This window comes from Bactrocera tryoni, chromosome 4 (genome assembly GCF_016617805.1).
Source record: "Bactrocera tryoni isolate S06 chromosome 4, CSIRO_BtryS06_freeze2, whole genome shotgun sequence".
NCBI lineage: Eukaryota > Metazoa > Arthropoda > Insecta > Diptera > Tephritidae > Bactrocera > Bactrocera tryoni.
The window spans coordinates 35,110,130-35,128,394 of record NC_052502.1 but is presented as its reverse complement, the minus strand read 5'-3'; the positions used below and the strand labels follow the sequence as shown (position 1 = coordinate 35,128,394).

General features: G+C 31.8%; 1 protein-coding gene across 3 annotated transcripts in view; it reads right to left on the bottom strand.

Annotated features, from left to right (window-relative positions):
• The window catches only part of LOC120773402, a 68,740-nt gene extending 51,246 nt beyond the window's left edge, over positions 1-17,494 (bottom strand). For 2 of the 3 annotated variants that reach the window (XR_005705160.1, XM_040102260.1), the window contains exons 1-2: positions 17,427-17,488; positions 4,860-4,911 (exon numbers count right to left, since the gene is read on the bottom strand). The gene's annotated coding sequence lies outside the window, so the exon portion shown is untranslated. Of the gene's footprint in view, positions 1-4,859; positions 4,912-17,426 lie in introns of all 3 variants that reach the window. The other variant, XM_040102261.1, reaches the window with a different exon arrangement.
• Positions 17,495-18,265: the final 771 nt, after the last annotated feature.

The following is an 18,265-nucleotide window of genomic DNA, read 5'->3' as shown; positions in this document are numbered from 1 at the left end:
AGAATAAAAGAAAGATTTTTTCAACAAAAACCAACTTGAAGTAGAACGGAAGTGGAATACGCGGTAAGACGTATGGAAAGCATATAAAGAGCAGCTAGTATTTGCATCAGTGGAGCTCTCAGAAAAATACCAAGCCAGGCACTAAACGTAATTTCTTACTGCCAATAGACTTGTTTTGTAAGCAAATGATAGCGAAGTCAACTTTTAGACTGAGGGAATCCTTCTAATTAGTCGCCAGTAACAAAGAACAACCTATGATACTTCGAAAGTTCCCGTTTCTACCAAATACGTGAGATTTTGGAAATGCTATAAAGTTAAAATTATAATTAAAGTCCCCAATATTGTTGTCTTTTCCAGGGCAGAGCGGGAAAGAAGCATGGTGGACAAGGGTGAAAGAGTTAGCATCTATGCGGATGGTTCCAAACAAGATAATAAAGTAGGAGTGTCTTTTCTGCAAAACATTGCTTTCAAAAATCGTCTACCAGACGTCTACAATATCTTCTAAGCACAGATCATAGCAATTAAAGGCTTTCTTGTACTGACGACGAAAAATCTACTTATTTTTACAGATATTAGGCTTGTTAAATAGAATTTGGATATGTTTTTTGAATTATTTTCAAGCAAATACGATCTCGGAACAAATTATTCGGGTCACACCAGTATAGCTCATAGCTGCTATACAAACGGCCGACCAAAATTAAGTTTTTGTATGCAAGAATTTTTATTTGATAAGATATCTTCATGAAATTTGTCATTACTGTTCCCAAGTCACTTCTTGTTATACTATATAGTAATATTATATCCAGAATTTCATTTTTGTATTGACAGAAAGTTTACTTTGAAATTTGTGAAATTTTTACAGCTGTCAAATGCTGAATGCGGTTATATTTTTATTATTTTGAAAGACACACCTTTACCTACTTAGTTAAAGTACAAAGAAAAAATAAAAATGAAAGTAAATGAAGTAGTAATTATAAAAGGATTACTTTATCAGGATGACGCAATTACAGAAAAGTTAATCAAAATTAATTGTCAGTTACAATGTCACTTTCTTTTCATATATAAATATATATATGTATATATATTAATCTACAGAGATGCGTACGTATCTTGCTCATAAACTTACATTTATAACTGAGCTAATACGAGTAGCTATTACTATTTCAATATGTTAAACTAAAAGAAGCATTAACGTATTTATAGAAAGCTGCATTCAAAATTTATTTACCTCATGATTTTTTGATTATTTAAAATTCCTTTACAACATTGTCTGCTTGACTTACTGTAGTGCTTCAGCAGTTCTGATCTTGAAACCAAACATTATATTGCTTTCTAAGTTATTACTGCTTGTTCATAGCTTGGCATATTAAAGTGAAATATGAACTATATTTCTATAAATAGCAAAAATTTTCCTTTTGTACTTTACTAAAAACATTAACTTTCTCGTAGAGTTTGTGGTTAATTTCTAAAGTTGTTTGCGCTCAATCATTCGCAAACAGTTCTCTTCGTTCGTCAACCAACTCCTAGCGAAAATTTAAGTTCACAAAGTTTAAGTGGTAGTTGAAGCCATGAGCTGCGTTGCACCAACCGCCAAAATAACAAATAAAATTTCATAAATACTTATTGACTTTATTAACAAATATTTTGTAGTGAAATGGAAACTCAAGCCTTCTGACGATGCTATTTATATAAAACCTACAAATGAAATACTTGTTGGAAGCTTTAATTTAAGGCCGTATACTGGCATGTAAACTATTGAATATTTTTGATAAGTGGAAGAAATGGAAATGGAATAGGGAATATTACAAATATAAAATGATTAATGCTGAACAGGTTATAACATGGGCTAAAAATAGTCACAACCTCTGGTTATATTATATATATAATAACTAAATTGATTCTTAAAAGCTAATTTGTATTAATCTAATAAATATTTTAGAAAATTTAAAAAGTCAAACTAGCATATCAAATGACTTATATCAAAATTTATATACATACATCAAAAGGAAACGTGTAAGCCCTGTGAAGATTATGAATGTGGAAATAATTTTCATTGTGCTTTCCTATTTACTTTTAAGTGGTTATTTTTGAAAAAATCCTTTATTAACTGTTATGATTTTTTGTTTTCATGCATTGTAACCCAAATTAATTCATTGCATTCATTCAAGAAAATATCTTACTTTTATTGTGCCCCCTTCAAAGTTATGTACAGTTAGAGTTTCCAAAAAGACGATCTCTTTTATTTCATTCTCTTAATGTACATATATTTTAGAGCACACACAGAAAATTTCATATAATTCCGGTAAATATTTTCGATGTTAAATAAAAATTTGAAAAGGAAAAAGAAGTACTAGGTTGATGGTGACAACATGAGATTTTTTCTAACCGATAAATATTTTTTTACAAACAATTTAACGTGGAAATTTTGGTCAAAAATCGATTTTTTTAGAGAAACCGCCATTTTGTAAACAAATTTTATTTTGCTTCCTCCTTTCATTTACCTTACTGGATGTAACATTATTTTAACGAAATGTTTTTGGGTTCTTAATTTCAGAGGATCAGAGATAAAGTGGTCACCGCAACATGTCTTTTTTGAGAGAAGCTTCCGGAGATCAAATCTAGTTTCTTTCCAAAAAAAATATTTTTTCTAATACTAAGTCTTAAAATACAGTTAAAAAATATCATAATATGTGTAAAAACTTTTTGAATCAATAATTTTAAAAAGTTTCTTAGAACAAATTCTGGAAAATTCCCTTTTTTCGGCCTTCTAACTGTATATAACCACTATAGTATGTGTTTCCATAAGCTTTCTTTCGTCACTTATTCGAGCCTTTGACTTTATCGTTTCGGTATAGTGTAAATGCCAACCTTACCCATAATATTACGACTTGCAAATGCCTACAATGGAATGTGCACATACGCAACAGAAAAAGTTCTTTTGTTTGTTATTAGAAACGTTTAAGTCTTCCGCACTCTTTCATTACTAACATTTATTCCTTTTTGTGCAATAAATAACATATCCTCATTGGAATTTAATAACGAAGGAATAGCCGTCAGTGCTGTTTGTTCGCAACTGTTTCCCAGCATTTTCCCTTTCAAGATTACATTACATAATTTCGTGAATATATCTAATAAAATGAAAACAGTTTCCAGATAATCACTTGATTCTGATAGCTCAGTTTTTATGGCAGCTATGTGCAGCTATGTCCGATATCGGCGGTTCCGACAAATATTTAGCTTCTTAGGGACAAATGTACGTGGACAACATTTGAGAGCGATATCTTAGAACATGAGGAACTAGTTCGGGTATACAGACAGATGGACAAAGTTAAATCCATGTTTCATCATGCTGATCATTTAGATACAGGTATAAATAAATGTGACATTTCTTTGTGAAAATTAAATACCAATTTTGAATGGGAAAGCAAAAAAATGTATTCAGAGTACTGACCATTTAATTTTACACATTTTGATCACTTTTATGGAAATTTGTGGAAACCATGTCCCTTTTTATAAACCGAATACATTATACCCAGAATGAAATGTGGGAGACCCCAAAATATATACCAGTTTTAATGGTATGAAGTAAACGTTAAGTACCAGAAAAGTAGGTAGGAAACATTTCTTGTGAAGTAGCTTTAATTTTTTTTATTTGTTGGTTTTTGTTGAAAATGTTAAATTTGGAACCGAAAAGTGATAATTTGCAGAAATCATTAATTTTTTGTTGCCATTTCAAGAAAAGTGCTGCAGAATTGCATCGAATGCTGTGGAAGTGGAAGACCACAAAAAAAGTGTGAGGACGCCGAGTTGCGAGCAATATTAGACGAATATGAGTGAACAGCAAACAATTTTAAGTCGTTTGAAAGCTATGTGATATATATTGAATAACGTCTCCAGCGAAGAAATGGCAAAAAGTGGTCACCAAAATGGCACATATTTGTTTATTTATTTATTAGTATAAATATGAAAATACTTTTCCGACTACTTAATAAAATAGTGTCGAAAATGGGTGCCACATGAATAAATGAAAAACAAATGGAAAACCGAAAAAATATTTGTGAAATTTTGCTTCAAAGACACGAAAGATAATCAGTTTGCACCGAATATGTTATACTATATATTTTTTAAAAATCCTAAATAAAGAAACTCATTGCTTAATCCGGGACAAGAAGGTAATGTTCTGTGTTTAATGGGAGTAGAAATGTGGTATATCGTGAGCTCCTAAAATGTGGTGAATTTGTTAATACTAATCGCTATAGACAACAAATCAATTAGAACCATGAATTGATCGGAAAACGATCAGAATCTGCTGGAAGACATGGCAAAGTAATTTTGTTACACGGCAATGCCACATAAAGCGAAATCGGTTGAGAATACACTCAAAGTACCTGGCTGGGAGCTGTTACCCTAACCGCCTTATTCACCAGACTTGGTCCCTTCTGATTTCCAATTGTTTTCATCGATAACATCGAAATATGGATGTCTGATTGGTTTGCCTCAAAAGACGAACATTTCTATTCACGGTTTACCTTACTTTAGTTTTCTTTCACTCTATTTAGTGAACAAATTTGAAAAGAAAGTACTAGAATTGAACAGTAATAGTGATAAACACACGTAGATCACTGAGGCTAACTAGCAAAGCTAGGAGTTTGAAATATTTTAAAGGTTCAAAAGCCCAAACAAGAGCAAAAAGAGCTATGAGTATTTGTTCATTTTGTATTCATAACTACTTTTACAGTTACAAATATTTGCAAAATAAATATGCAAACTATATGGCTCAATAGTTTTTTCACACTTTGTTAGTAAGGTATTTACAAATATTTCCCATAAAAACCAATACCATGAAACTTTTCACTTACCTTGTAACTGTGAATTTTTAGTCGAGCGTTAAAATGCCTCCTCTTTAGGTGTCTGAAAGTATAAAAACGTAAAAACTTATACAAAAAGGCGATAAATGGAAATAAAATGTTCGTTGAATATGCAATTGACCAGAGACATCAAATATACATACATATATATTAGGGTGTGCCATTTTGAGGCAAACGTTTTTTCTCAACTGAAAAACAGGCTCAAAACTTTCGAAATGTGTAAAAAAAGTCACTCAAAAGATGAGCTCTTAATATTAATATTAAAAGATGCCTCTTTCAAATTTTCTGTTTTCCATATAAATTACATGGAAAAAAATCGTTTTTTTTGTGGTGGTTATTCTGCGGAGGTTATTATATGTGCACGCGATGGCTGCCAGTAGGGATGGTACACTCGATTCCGATTCTGCTCGAGAATCGAGTTTTCTCGTAAAATGATCGATTTTTCGGAATCGATCTTCAGTAGTCGAAGTCGATTAAGAACCGATTCTTGACATTCGAAAAATCGATTATTTTACGAGAAAACTCGATTCTCGAGCAGAATACTACTCGAGCAGATAACCACCACAAAAAAAACGATTTTTTCCATGTAATTTATATGGAAAACAGAAATTTTGAAAGAGGCACCTCTTAATATTAATATTAAGAGCTCATCTTTTGCGTGACGTTTTTTTTTACACATTTCGAAAATTTTGAGCCTGTTTTTCAGTTGAAAAAAAAGGTTGCCTCAAAATGGCACCCCCTAATAAATATACAAATTTTTTTTATTGAAATGCATATAAAACTCATTCTGAATGCAGTTGCTCATACTGCTGACCATTTTTGATGTAAATGTATATTTGTACATTAACAAGTTTGAATTGTATTCAGTGGAATAAAATTGAATAACATTTTAATTCAGAGCGAAGGAGAGTGCTCTTGAATAATTCATGAAACTTTTTGAAAGAAAAAATTTGAAATTGCTATTTAATAACTCAAGGCTATACTCATTTTAAGGAATAGAAGGGCCGATACGGATAAGCTTGATAAGAAGGGGATTAAATCAAACTAAATTAGTTCACAAATAAATATTAAAATTTCCATAGAAAGTACAATCACATGATCATAATAGTTCACTTTGCTTTAATTATGCTTAGTTTACTATTCAAACTAACTGACTTTTACTAAATGGGAATTTCTTATAAATTCATTTGTTTGAAAACTCTTAAAGTGTGGCTAAAATACCAATAATTATGATTCTAATTTATTAAAGTGTTTTGAAACTCTTTAATTAAAAACACATTACAAATCTTCACAAGAATGAGAACATATCCCTTATCAATTTTAGATTATTAGCGCCTTTTTTCGAAAAGCATCATGTTCTCTATATGGTAACCTTTTTAGCAATGCGAAATTCCAATCTCTGTATTATTTTTTTATATTCCAAGCTGGCACTTCGCAGCAGTTCTTCCGTCAATATATTTTAAGCTTGCTTTTTCCACATCAACATTGCAACGAAGGCTGTATGGATCTGACAATTTAATAGCAAGTAGTGTGCAATTCCATGTTGCAGCAAGAAGAGCTGTGGAGTTATACAAGTATAGTACATAGCGGTGCTATGAGGAAAAAACTATGACTGTGAAATCGGCTGGGCAAAGTTTTACGCAATAAAACGCAAGCCTTCAGTATCAGTGCGAAGTTTATGTTCAGCTGCTTGAAAATCGTGACTTTTCTATTTTTAGTTATGTCGAAGTTTAAATATGTCCACACAGTGAAAACATTACCTTTCTGCTTTCACTTTGAAATAAAATTCCTAGGAAATGTATGTCTACATTAGGGTGACCAAAAATCTATCTCACCGAGTTCATGGGTTAAAACGAAGGCGTATACAGAGCAAAAATATCCCTGCTTGGATATGTTTTTAGCTTAATTTTAAAATTTGTAGGTGAGAATTAAAAATTTCTGATATAAATAACACGTAAAAGTATGTTTTCATTAAAATAGCAAAATCTGTAGATCGCACAGTTTCTCTAAAAAAACCAGTAAATTGAAAAACATTTAAAACAAAATTCTGTGTGAAATTTCCATACTGTTTATTCATAAAATTCTTATTCGCACAAATGTTTGAATTAAAAAACAAGCTTTTAAATTAATTTTCTGCACCAAGCGACCGCAAATCAATTTTCTTAATCTCTTTAAAAATGGCAAACTCCTTATTATTTTGAGATCGTTTGGGATTCAATTAGCTATATGATTATTTTCCTGATTGGTCTTTATACGGTAAATAACTAATTAGCTTTTTGGTTTGCTTTTTGTTGCTTGGCTAACGTTTTTAAAGAATAAATTTGACATTTGCATGCGATCCGATTAACAAAAGCTTCCACACAAGTCATTATGCTCATTTAATTACGACAAAGTCTCTGTAATTATTCTGTAGGCAATTGCATGAATGTGTATAAGTATGTATGTATTAGCTGAGGGAGCCTATGGGTAAATAAATTTTTAATTAATGGTGAAGCATTGCTTCCCACCTTTTAATTTTCCCACCTTTTTAATTATATTTAAATTACTACGAGAGTAAGAGTACTTAGCTGAGAGTGTACAGGAAGCCCGTGGAGAGTCGTTTTCGCCGTTCGCAGCAACTCGGACGTATGGAACTGACGTATGGAACGACTTAACAAATTTTTCTTCGAGATCTTAAACTTAAAGCAAATTACAGCATGTGCAATATAAAGCCGCTTGAACTTCCCAAGCGACATCGCTTCACTCTATGGACTCTTGAAAAGTTCCAAGAAGATCCGCCGTTTTCGAGTAAAATTTTATTCAGCGTTGAGGCCCATTATTGAGTATGTAAATAAGCAAAATTGTCGTATTTGGGATAAAGAGCAAGCTAAAAGGATTAAAAAGCTGCCATTTCATCTCGAAAACAATAACGGTTTGGTGTGGTTTGTGGACCGGTGGAATCAAATAATTGCGAAAGAATGTTATTTCGAATGATATAAAGCATTTTCCATTAAATTTGAAGTCCTGTCTTTTTACTTAAAAAAAGTAGGGAACCTCTATCTCTGGGTGATTCCTCCCTTTTAAAATATCTTCAAGAAATTTAACACGGATTATTTTTTAAGACAATTGTGCAATCTGCGAAGAAATTGCCCAGATCGAGTCACCATAGCATATAGTTGCCATATAAACTGAACGATCAAAATCAAGTTCTTGTAAGGAATCTTTTATTTTTTGTGAAACGTATTATAGCTTTAGTGCAAGCGAAGTTAACGTTGTTTTTTGCTTTGGAATAAAGTCAGTCTAAATCCCCTTATTTGGTATGTCAAAGCGAGAAATTGTTTTCGACTATGGGTGTTCACATGAAAGATTGCCATATCTTTTCGAACATTGAGATTTTTACGCAAAGACAAGACTGAACGTCTTGTATAAAGTTCGCGTTGAGCTTAACCACAGACAATAATATTCGTAAATCTGAAAAGGTGTTTCGTCTTCGTAATCATTGGGATATAAGATCAGCACCTTTAGGTGAATACAAGTAATATATAAATGTCAGCCCCACAAACTCATTAACACTTTTGACGCATTTGAGCATTAAATTACATTCACCTGTGTATGTAAGGTTGAAACTTTAAGATCAAATAAAAGCAAAAGTCAAAACTCAAACAACATTTACAGTTCGCCTGCGCTGTTGCAAGAGTGACGTGGAAGCAAAATAAAGCCAACATCCGCTTACAAACAAAAGAAAAAATGTCCACTTAAGCCTACATAGTTCTTTACCTAAGGGATCAAGCATACGAGTATTTTTTCCGAATCGTGTTAGAAAAGTGACACGCACACAACTTAAACAAATTTGTTTCAGTTATATCTTTATTTTACTTCATTGAACCTAAATATGTCGGAAATCTTCCACTCTAAATATAAAAACTATTGTTTTTTTGTTTTTTTTTTTTTTTTTCAAAACAAAAAATCTAATTAGTAAAAATAATAGATGTAAAATATTTTTTTCTAACTAAAAAGAAACCCTCAAGTTGTCCTTTATTCCACTTTCCACGGGCTTTCAGTAACCTGTTTGGTATATCCTCCGTGGTTTATCATAAGTTTTTCGATTCTATTCGGCATGAATTGACTTAATTTTTGGGAGGTTTTTAATGGGGTATCGTCCCAAAGTTCCTTTGCTTTCCGCCACGATTGCTCCTTATTTTGAATTGAAAAGGCTGCCAATCTCCTTTTAAGGATACTTAACAAGTTCTTAATCGGGTTGGGATCAAGAAATTGACTAGACCATTGAATGCAGGTCACATCCTTGAACCACTTAGATAACATTATGTGATCACTTTGTTGACAAAACCATCTCAGCTGTTTTTTTTAGCATTTGGTAGCATAACGTTTTTAAAAATATATCTGTACTCGAGACGGCCATTGTCTTCTTTATTCAAAATAAAAGACACCGCCTTGCCAGGAAATCCATTATGATTCCGCCCTCATGTTTAATTGTCAATCAAATTCTTTATCTTTAGGCCGGCGGACAGTTATTTTAAAATAACTTTCGTAAATATTAATCTTAACTAACTAAATCACTGAATAAAATATTTCGACCCTTTTTTAAGCTACAAAGTTTTCCGACCGCCCTAACATATTTGCAATGAATTCGTACTTTTTTTCCTTCATCAAACAATTTATTTTATCAATCGACACTCTACATCGTTTCCAACTCATTCTAAATAATTTCTTATTTTAAGCTTATGATGTTGAAAGGAAAATAAAAAGATTAAATAGATATAATTTTTAAAGTACTCGAAAGTGAATTTATATTTGCCACATTTGTTTGTGGCTTGTGTGCATGAGTTCATGTCATCTACTACATGCTATGTACTATATCTTTATTGCCTTATTTTGCAAACGTGTTTTTTAAGTTTCATCAAAGGTATAAAAAAAAGTTCGCTTAATAGAATCCTAAAAGTTTTCCTAAAGAGTAATACTCTTCTGCGATATGCAAGTATGCATGTCCTTGTGCTTATTATTGCTACCGACTTATGTACCTATATGACATTGGTGTATCCTTGCTGTTTCTATAGCTTCATTTAAACAGACAGTATGGTTAAGCCGCTACTTTCACTCTCGACAAATTTAACTTTCCTTTTACTACATCAATTTTACACTTCATAAATTATATGTTCTTATAAGCCAAATATTTTTTTATGCTGAAATCTTTGATCGCATGGATCAAGTGCTCATTCGGGTGGTTATATATATGTACTTTTATATAAGAAAGAGTAAAGAAGGTAAGAAGTGAGTTGAATTTTTAAATTTTCTATTCCTTTTCAATGATATAAAATATCAAATATCCAAATTCATATAATAACTTTTATAAATCATATTGTCAATTTATATTAATACCTCTGAAAAATATCTTCGACCTTCTTTAGATTGAAGTTTTATTTGTCTTTGTAAATTTAAACTCTTTATCTAAAATGACCGCAAAATGAGTTTGATAATGATATCTGCTACTCTAAAGATATCGAACAAACGTGTCGGACATATTCTTTATAAAAATAAGAATTAGCTGTTTCGAAGATTGCAGATGTGCATAACAGTGAAGTCATGCATTTGCATCAGAATAAATTTCTCGCGTAATATATCTAGTTTTAATAATATCCAAATCCGAAAAATATTATATATATTTTTCTATAGATAAAAAAACAAGAAAAAACGTTAACTTCGGTTGCACCGAAGCTAATATACCTTTCACAGGCGCATTTCTTTTAGTAACTATGTGTTCAGTTTGTATGGAAGCTATACGCTATAGTAATCCGATCTGAACAATATTTTTGGAGATTATATTTGAATTATTACCATAAGCAGTAATCTATATCAAAATTCGTGACAATTCGGTTTGTATGGCAGCTATATGCTATAGTGAGTGGATATGAACAATTTCTTCCGATATTACATTATTTCTATGAACAATAACTAATACCAAATTTCATGAAGATACCACGTCAAATGCAAAAGTTTTCCATACCAGCATTTGATTCCGATCATTCATTCTTCGAAGATAACATTGTTGCCTTAGTAAATAACCTGTGCCAAATTTCGTGAAGATACTTTGTCGAATTCCATGCCAGCACTAGATTCCGATCGTTCAGTTTATATGGCAGCTAAAGTTATAGTGGTCCGATATCGGCAGTTCCAACAAATGAGCCGCTTCTTGAAGAGAAAATGACATTTGAAAAATTACATAACGATATCTTAAAAACTGAGGGACAATTTCTATACAAGATCTTAATTTTGATGGTTTAGTTTATATGACAGCTACAAATTATAACGACCCCATAACGGCGGTTTCTTAGGGGGAGAAGGAATTGTGCAAAATTTCAGACGGACATGGGTAAATCGTTTAGAAATATAGTATTATTATTTTATAGGTTCTCCGACGACTCTTTCGGTGTGTTGGAAAAACAGTGGCAAACTTAATATATCCCGTTTGGGGTGTTTGTATTAAATTGTATTATACTACGACCATTGAAATATTTCTACATGCAATACATGTATTCAAACTTCAACTTCATGCATATCAAAGCAAAATTACACGAAACGAATGCCAGAAACTATGAACTCCACCTACTTTCTATTGTAAATTGAATATATGTCAAACCTGAGTAAGTGAGAACAGGATAAGTGAGAAAACTCTATAAATGAGAGTTATAGCCAGGACACGTATTTTTAAGCTCCCAGAACCTCTATTAGCGAGAAACAGAAACCTCTGTAAGAGTGAGTTCTTTTTCCCAAAGGAACTCCGTAAATGATACTGCTACTTATCTAATATATACCACTATAAGCGTTGACTGTCGCTTTATTTATTTATGTATATTATTTAGAAGGAACTATAGTTACAATAAAAATACATACATTCGTAAAAGATACACGTAGATAGTAGCAAATTTCAAAACGAATTACAAATTTAACATCTGCTATTTAATGACTCATTCTTAACTTTCGTGGAACTAAATAACGTTGTTATGTATCGCACTCTAGTTAGTGAAAAACTTCTATAAGCGAGAATGAGATTGTGCTCCCTTGAACACTTCCTTATCCAGGTTTGACTGTATATGTTCCAGACGTTCGTTGGAAGTTATGTAGCTAAGCATATGAATGGGCGTGATTACTGAAAGCACATCACTGAACATACATATATCAAGTGAACTTTCCTCTGAGAAGATAAATATATTTTCAGAAAATAAAATTTAGGAACTAAATGGCGAAAATATAAGTATATGCACACGAATCATACACAAACTGCTGAAATTAGTAAATTCACCGCTAATTGCCCACAATTTTGGTCGCATCTTAAAATAAACTGTTTTACCGAAATTCTGACAGCAACAAATTTATTCGTTTGTGCTACTAAATATACATAAGTACAAACATTTTTATATACTAAATGGCAAAGTTTGAATGCTTGCAAACTTTTATTTGCTTACAAAAAGTATTTGGAAAACGGAAATTAAGTAAACTTAACAATAGTTCGTACTTATGCGCAATACGTATGTATGTTCTTATATTTTTAGCTTTTTTACTGCAGTTTTAGAAATCCACTTTTTTAAGTAAGTAATTTTTTAAATTGTCGTTTGTTCTCAATAATATCATACTATGTTTTTACTAACTCTGGAGCTGCGCCGTACAAATACTTATTTGCTTAGTTACGGAGGTGATCAAATATGAATGAAATCTGACAGTTGAGCTATCCTAGGCTAACGTATAACTTTGTCTTTATATTTTATATTTATATATATTTATATATAAAAAGTACGTGTCACGTTGTTTGTTTGCGATGGACTCCTAAACTACGAAACCGATTTTAGTAAATTTAGCACACTGTGTCCAGTTCGAACCAACTTAGAAGATATAATAGTAAAAACAATTCATAATTAAAGAATACAGTGAAAGCTGTCTTAAATGGACGCCCTATTAGGCTAACGTCTCCATTAGCTATGCAAATTTTTAACGTTTATTAAGTACAATATATTAAGCGGACAACTCTATTAACTGAACAGAAAGGCTGGTAACCAAACATTGAGAAAGCAGCCTTAAATTCGTTATTTTTTCCAATAAAATTTATTTGTATTAAACCTCAGGTAAAATCCCTTGGATTCTTATACCGAGAAAATCGTTTTCGCCTTTATGCTTAAATAAAATTTTCACTGTATTGAATAGTTTATTATATGAATAATGGTGTAAAATATATACCATAGCAACGCGTGGCTGGATTCCCTAGTATGTATGTAAGTATATATAAATCTATCATTTTTTAATAGAAATACCTAGCTAAATTCTTATTTTTTTTTATAACATATCACTAAAAATTTAATCCTGCAGTGCTGATTTTTTGTTTCCTCAAAAATTTGAAAGTTGAAATATTCTATATACCATAGAAGCACCCAGCAACTAAGCTAAACCAATGCAAATAAAACAGATTCTCGTATCCACCACAACCAGACCCATTAAGCCACAACAGCAACAGTGAAAACATATACCTCTACGCTAGAGAGGGTTACAGCGATAGCGGCGATTTGACTTGCCACACAAATGGACATACCACTTTGGTTCTGACACAGTGAATGTTTGTGGCAAGAGAGATAAGGAAAAAGGAAGCTTCAATTTAAGACAAAATCAGAACTAAAAGAAATGTAGTATTGGTTATGACTTGTACTTATTAAAAATTAAAAAAAAAAATTAGCGCCCTATTAAATTTATGAAATTTATTTAGTGTGTTTAAGAGTGATAAACAAGTTTTTTTTTAATAAAACAAAAACGGTTGGGGACATCAATGAAGTTCTTTAAAAGTCTCGCAGAAGTTCAGACGCTCAACCAAATCTTCGACGGTTTTCAAGCATAAATCGGCTGATACTGCTGCAATTTCACGTTTGATATTCGTAAAAAGTTCATCAGCCGTCGCTGGCTTGTTGGCGTAGACCATAGATGAGGTAGCCCCATAGTCAATAGTCTAACGGCGTTTTAAATCGCACTACCTAGGCGGTCAATTGACTGGAACATTTCGTGAGATAACACGTCCATCAAACTTGTTTTTCAATAAATTGATTGTGACATTCGCTGTGTGCCACATAGTGTCTAAGTCCATATCATCGAATTCGGTTCGGTTATCATGCCGGTCTTGATCATAAAGGAAAAAGTACAGACCAATTACGCCGTCGGTCCATAAACCGCACCAAACCGTTAATTTTTCGTGATGCAATGGTAATTCTTGAATTGTACTTTTACAGTTATAAAGAATATCATTGATATCCGTTTTCGTTTTATTTAAAAAAACTTTTGTAGCGCTTTTAAAGTTAAGGCCATTTCCTCTGAATTTCGGTTTATATTAAATTAAATTTTAATAATTTTGACTCGTTTGCTGAATCGTATATCTTTTCATGAAAAAATTTGCAAACCTCATTTATATTGCATTACAAATCTCACAATAATCTTCTTTCTAATCTAATTGTCTCACACGTATTTTGTTCACCCTTTAATGCCTAAAAGAATTACTGTAAATCCCTCAATTTATTTCACTGGTTTCAGCTTTCCTACTTTCTGCTTTGAGCGTTTTGAGTTTGCTTATTAACACCTTTTATGCTGGTTTACTGCTTGATGAAAGTATGGAGGTTAGTGGCGTTAGAATTCTTTTTAAGATATTTGCAACAGATATACTTTTAAACATCTTTTACTAAAGGTGGGATGAGAAAGCTATGAAAGTTAAGTAATTAGCTAAAAAATTTGTAAAGGTAATTGCTGCATGTAACATTGCCATGCATTGGTAAGAAAGTTGCGAGATGACATGGCGTATGTGTGACATTATTCACGGATAATAGGTGTCAATCAGAAACTGCAATCATTAGCAAGGCAAGATGGAAGTCACCAAGTTAAATTGTATATGTGGTTATATAGTAGTTTCAAGAAAATTGGTCCCAAAGCGAGCTTAAAGTTGTCTCCATAAATCTTCGCCTTTTTGCGACGACTTTTTTATCAAATGTGCCTCATTTGCACTTAATTTTTGTTTAATGTATCAAAAAAATTATTTATTAAGTGCTGCTTTTGAGAAATCATAAAATTTAGTTTAAAGCGTAATGGGAAAATTAAGATAATATGTTAAGAGAGCAAAAGACGATAATGATAGCACAACCTAATGTAGACAGCAACGAGTATCGATGAACAAGTGGCATTCACAAACAAGGCAAACACTTCAGTGAATTTTTTACTATTATAAATATTTGTTAGCAAGGAAACTAGTAGTGACAAGAAGGAAAGCGGGAACTTGTATCAAGAGCAAACAATATATGCCATTAAATTTGATAAAATAGCATCAAATATGTTCACAGGAAAACACAAAGGAGAATAACTACAATGCACTATGCGTATACAGAGCTCATTTTTGGTTAGGGTTGTACCCTTTTTCTACTTCAATGAGTTTTGTTGTCCTGAGTCATCATTTTTGTAGTGATTTTATTAAATTTTAATGGGTTTATTAACTCCAATATTGGGAAACTGTTATATTTATATGGACTTTTCCTTTGCTCCTTATTCTATACAAGCGGCTTATATAAATTTCAATATGCACAATAACTAAGCATAATATAGTTATATATTATATATATTAAGTTAACTAACGGCAACAATAGTGTGAAGAATCTTTTCCAAATATCTAAGCAGCTTCTTTCTTCTAATGTAATGTAATTAAATTGAACAGAAACATGTAATAATATGTGAACAAACAACTAAAAATTTAATTATGTAATTGAAATAATTTTTCATTTTCCACATATTATTTCCATTTCATATCAGCTACCCAAAATGCGGAATTTTTCGTTTCTACAATAACATTGCTTTGTATCAATAATGTACTATATATGTAAATATGGGAATATTTTGTGTGTTAAAGTGAGCTCAACTCTCTTATCATGTTTAATATACCTAAATAGAATATATGCTTTTAATATTATTTCAACATGATTCAGTAGAAAAAAAAAGATTTTTTTTTTTAAATAATTTTATCACCCAAAACTATTCGAGAAGGATCAAGGTTTATTTATATATGAATAATTAGAAAACGAGTTAAAATCTGGATGTTTGCTGGCCCGTTTGTCCTTTTGTCTGTGCAAGTTGTAACTTGAGTAAAGCTCGATATATCGTAATGAAACTTGAATACGAATTTCTTGACAAACAACAAGGAATTGTTCGTAATCATATCACTGCCAAAACTCGAATTCCAGTAATGACGGGCACCTGCGATTCGAGCATTCTTAAAAAGTGGACCCGCCCCCTAATAGGTTAAATATACGTACTTCATATTCATACTAAAATTTTCCTTTTTAAAATTTCATTCAAAATTTCCGCACAACATATTGTTTTGACATTTCTTGTTACAGTACGATAATAGATGCAATCGGATGATAATCACGCCCACTTCGCATATAACGCGTTTGTTAAAAACTTCTGCAAATGCGATAAATAAATAACTTAATCAGATCGCAGACAAGCCTATTTCCCATATAACACAATTTTAAATTCCATCTTATGTATTCTTTCACCTTCCAGTGTGCAAAGGAATAACCAATGAATGTTACTGAAATGCACCAAAAAATTTTCATTTTATGCCCAAAAATCGTTGAAATAAGTCTATAACATTTCATTAACAGGGTTTATCTGAAAAGTAATAGGTCCGAGTCAACTTAAAAACAATGATTGAACCAATCGTTTCAATTATTTAAAGACCTTCAAAATAGGCTCGTTCTGCGTCCCGGAAGGCATTCTCCGGAACAACCTTGAGATCCCAGAAGTTTGCTGCTTGGATCCCCTCTTTAGTCTCTAAATGCTTGCTTTATCTGCCTTTTCAGGCAAGGAAACAAAAAAAGTTCGGGGGGGCCACATTTTGTTGTAGGGCGGCTGCGGAATCATTGGGTTGCCGGCCTTGGTTAGGTAGCTGTTCACAAGAAAGGTGTGTTGTCGTGGTGCATCAGCTGCGATGTCTTTTCGGATTCGTTTGAGGACTTCCAAGTAAAACTTGGCGTTGACGGTTTGTCCAGGAGGAACAAATTCATGGTGGACGATGCCTTTAATATCAAAAAACACAATGAGCATCGTTTTCACTTTGGGGTTAATGGAAATTAACGAGTTCACATTTATGTATTAGCTCTCAATTCAGGAAAAAGCATTCATTCACTAAGTCGACGTGGCTTCCTTCATATGGAATGAAATTTGATAAAGTTTTATAGAAATATCATATTGACTAAACCCTTGTATCACCATCAGCAATACAAATTATATAATAAAAATGTTCGACATAGCGTATGAGTAACATTGCATTCTTATAGAAATGCAGTAGATATGAATTATATGTTGAATTGCTTTTATCCAAATTTTGGTTTTATGCAAAATATTCATATTTTAATGAATTATGCCTGCAATTGAAGGCATTCCGTTACACCCGAACTTCTCATAGATCTTCAATACTTGGTTTGTAGTCATTTATGCAAATATATTTAAATTTGTTATTAAATTATGTATTGAACATACAAAACTTACTTACGTAGAAAGTCCACATTAATAAAAACTTATAGTTGCACTATATCAATAAATCATAATGAATACCTGAAATCAAATAGAATACATATTACTAATATTTCACAGACAAATGTTAGTATTTATAAGGAAGAAAAATTTTCTGTTTAATAGTTTTTGAATTATCATATTAGCAATATATATCTTGATCAGTCAATTTATCTTCAATTGAATGAAATTAGTCCGATTTGCCAAAAATGGTATAAAATACCTCTGTGTTAGCAGTGCTTGTACTGAGTTTTGTTTTCTAGCCTTATTTGAATATAGAATTAATAGGTCATTTATTGCAGTATTTGTGCAAATGATTTCCAAATGCTGTCATAGTATCGTAAGCTAATTTCGTTCGAAAAATGGTTCAATTATCACCATTTTAATTAGGAAAAATCAAGATTTCTGTGCCTTTAATTAGTATTAAATGAGTAAAAAGTTGTCTGTTTTAGTTTTTGTTAAAAAAAGTATCTCTATTTGCTGTCACTTTGAATGTATGAATTCAAAAGCTTATTTTCACATTAAAGTGTATCCTTATCGTTAATACATACATTTACATTTCTGTTTACTTACACAAACCTTCTACGTAACTATTATTTTTTTCAAATATCTAACATCTGATAGCTTATGGATTAGTTTGACAGCGTTTCTTTTCGGGGCATCTCGACAGGATAAAATCTATGTCTTGCTAACTGTATTGCCGTGCCTATTGCCTGTGGAGACTCCACATTGCTTTTAGCTTACAATTGTATCGCAAACTAATTCGTATGCCATATATCGTAAGCTATAAGCTGCCACTTCAGCAGTTTGACAGT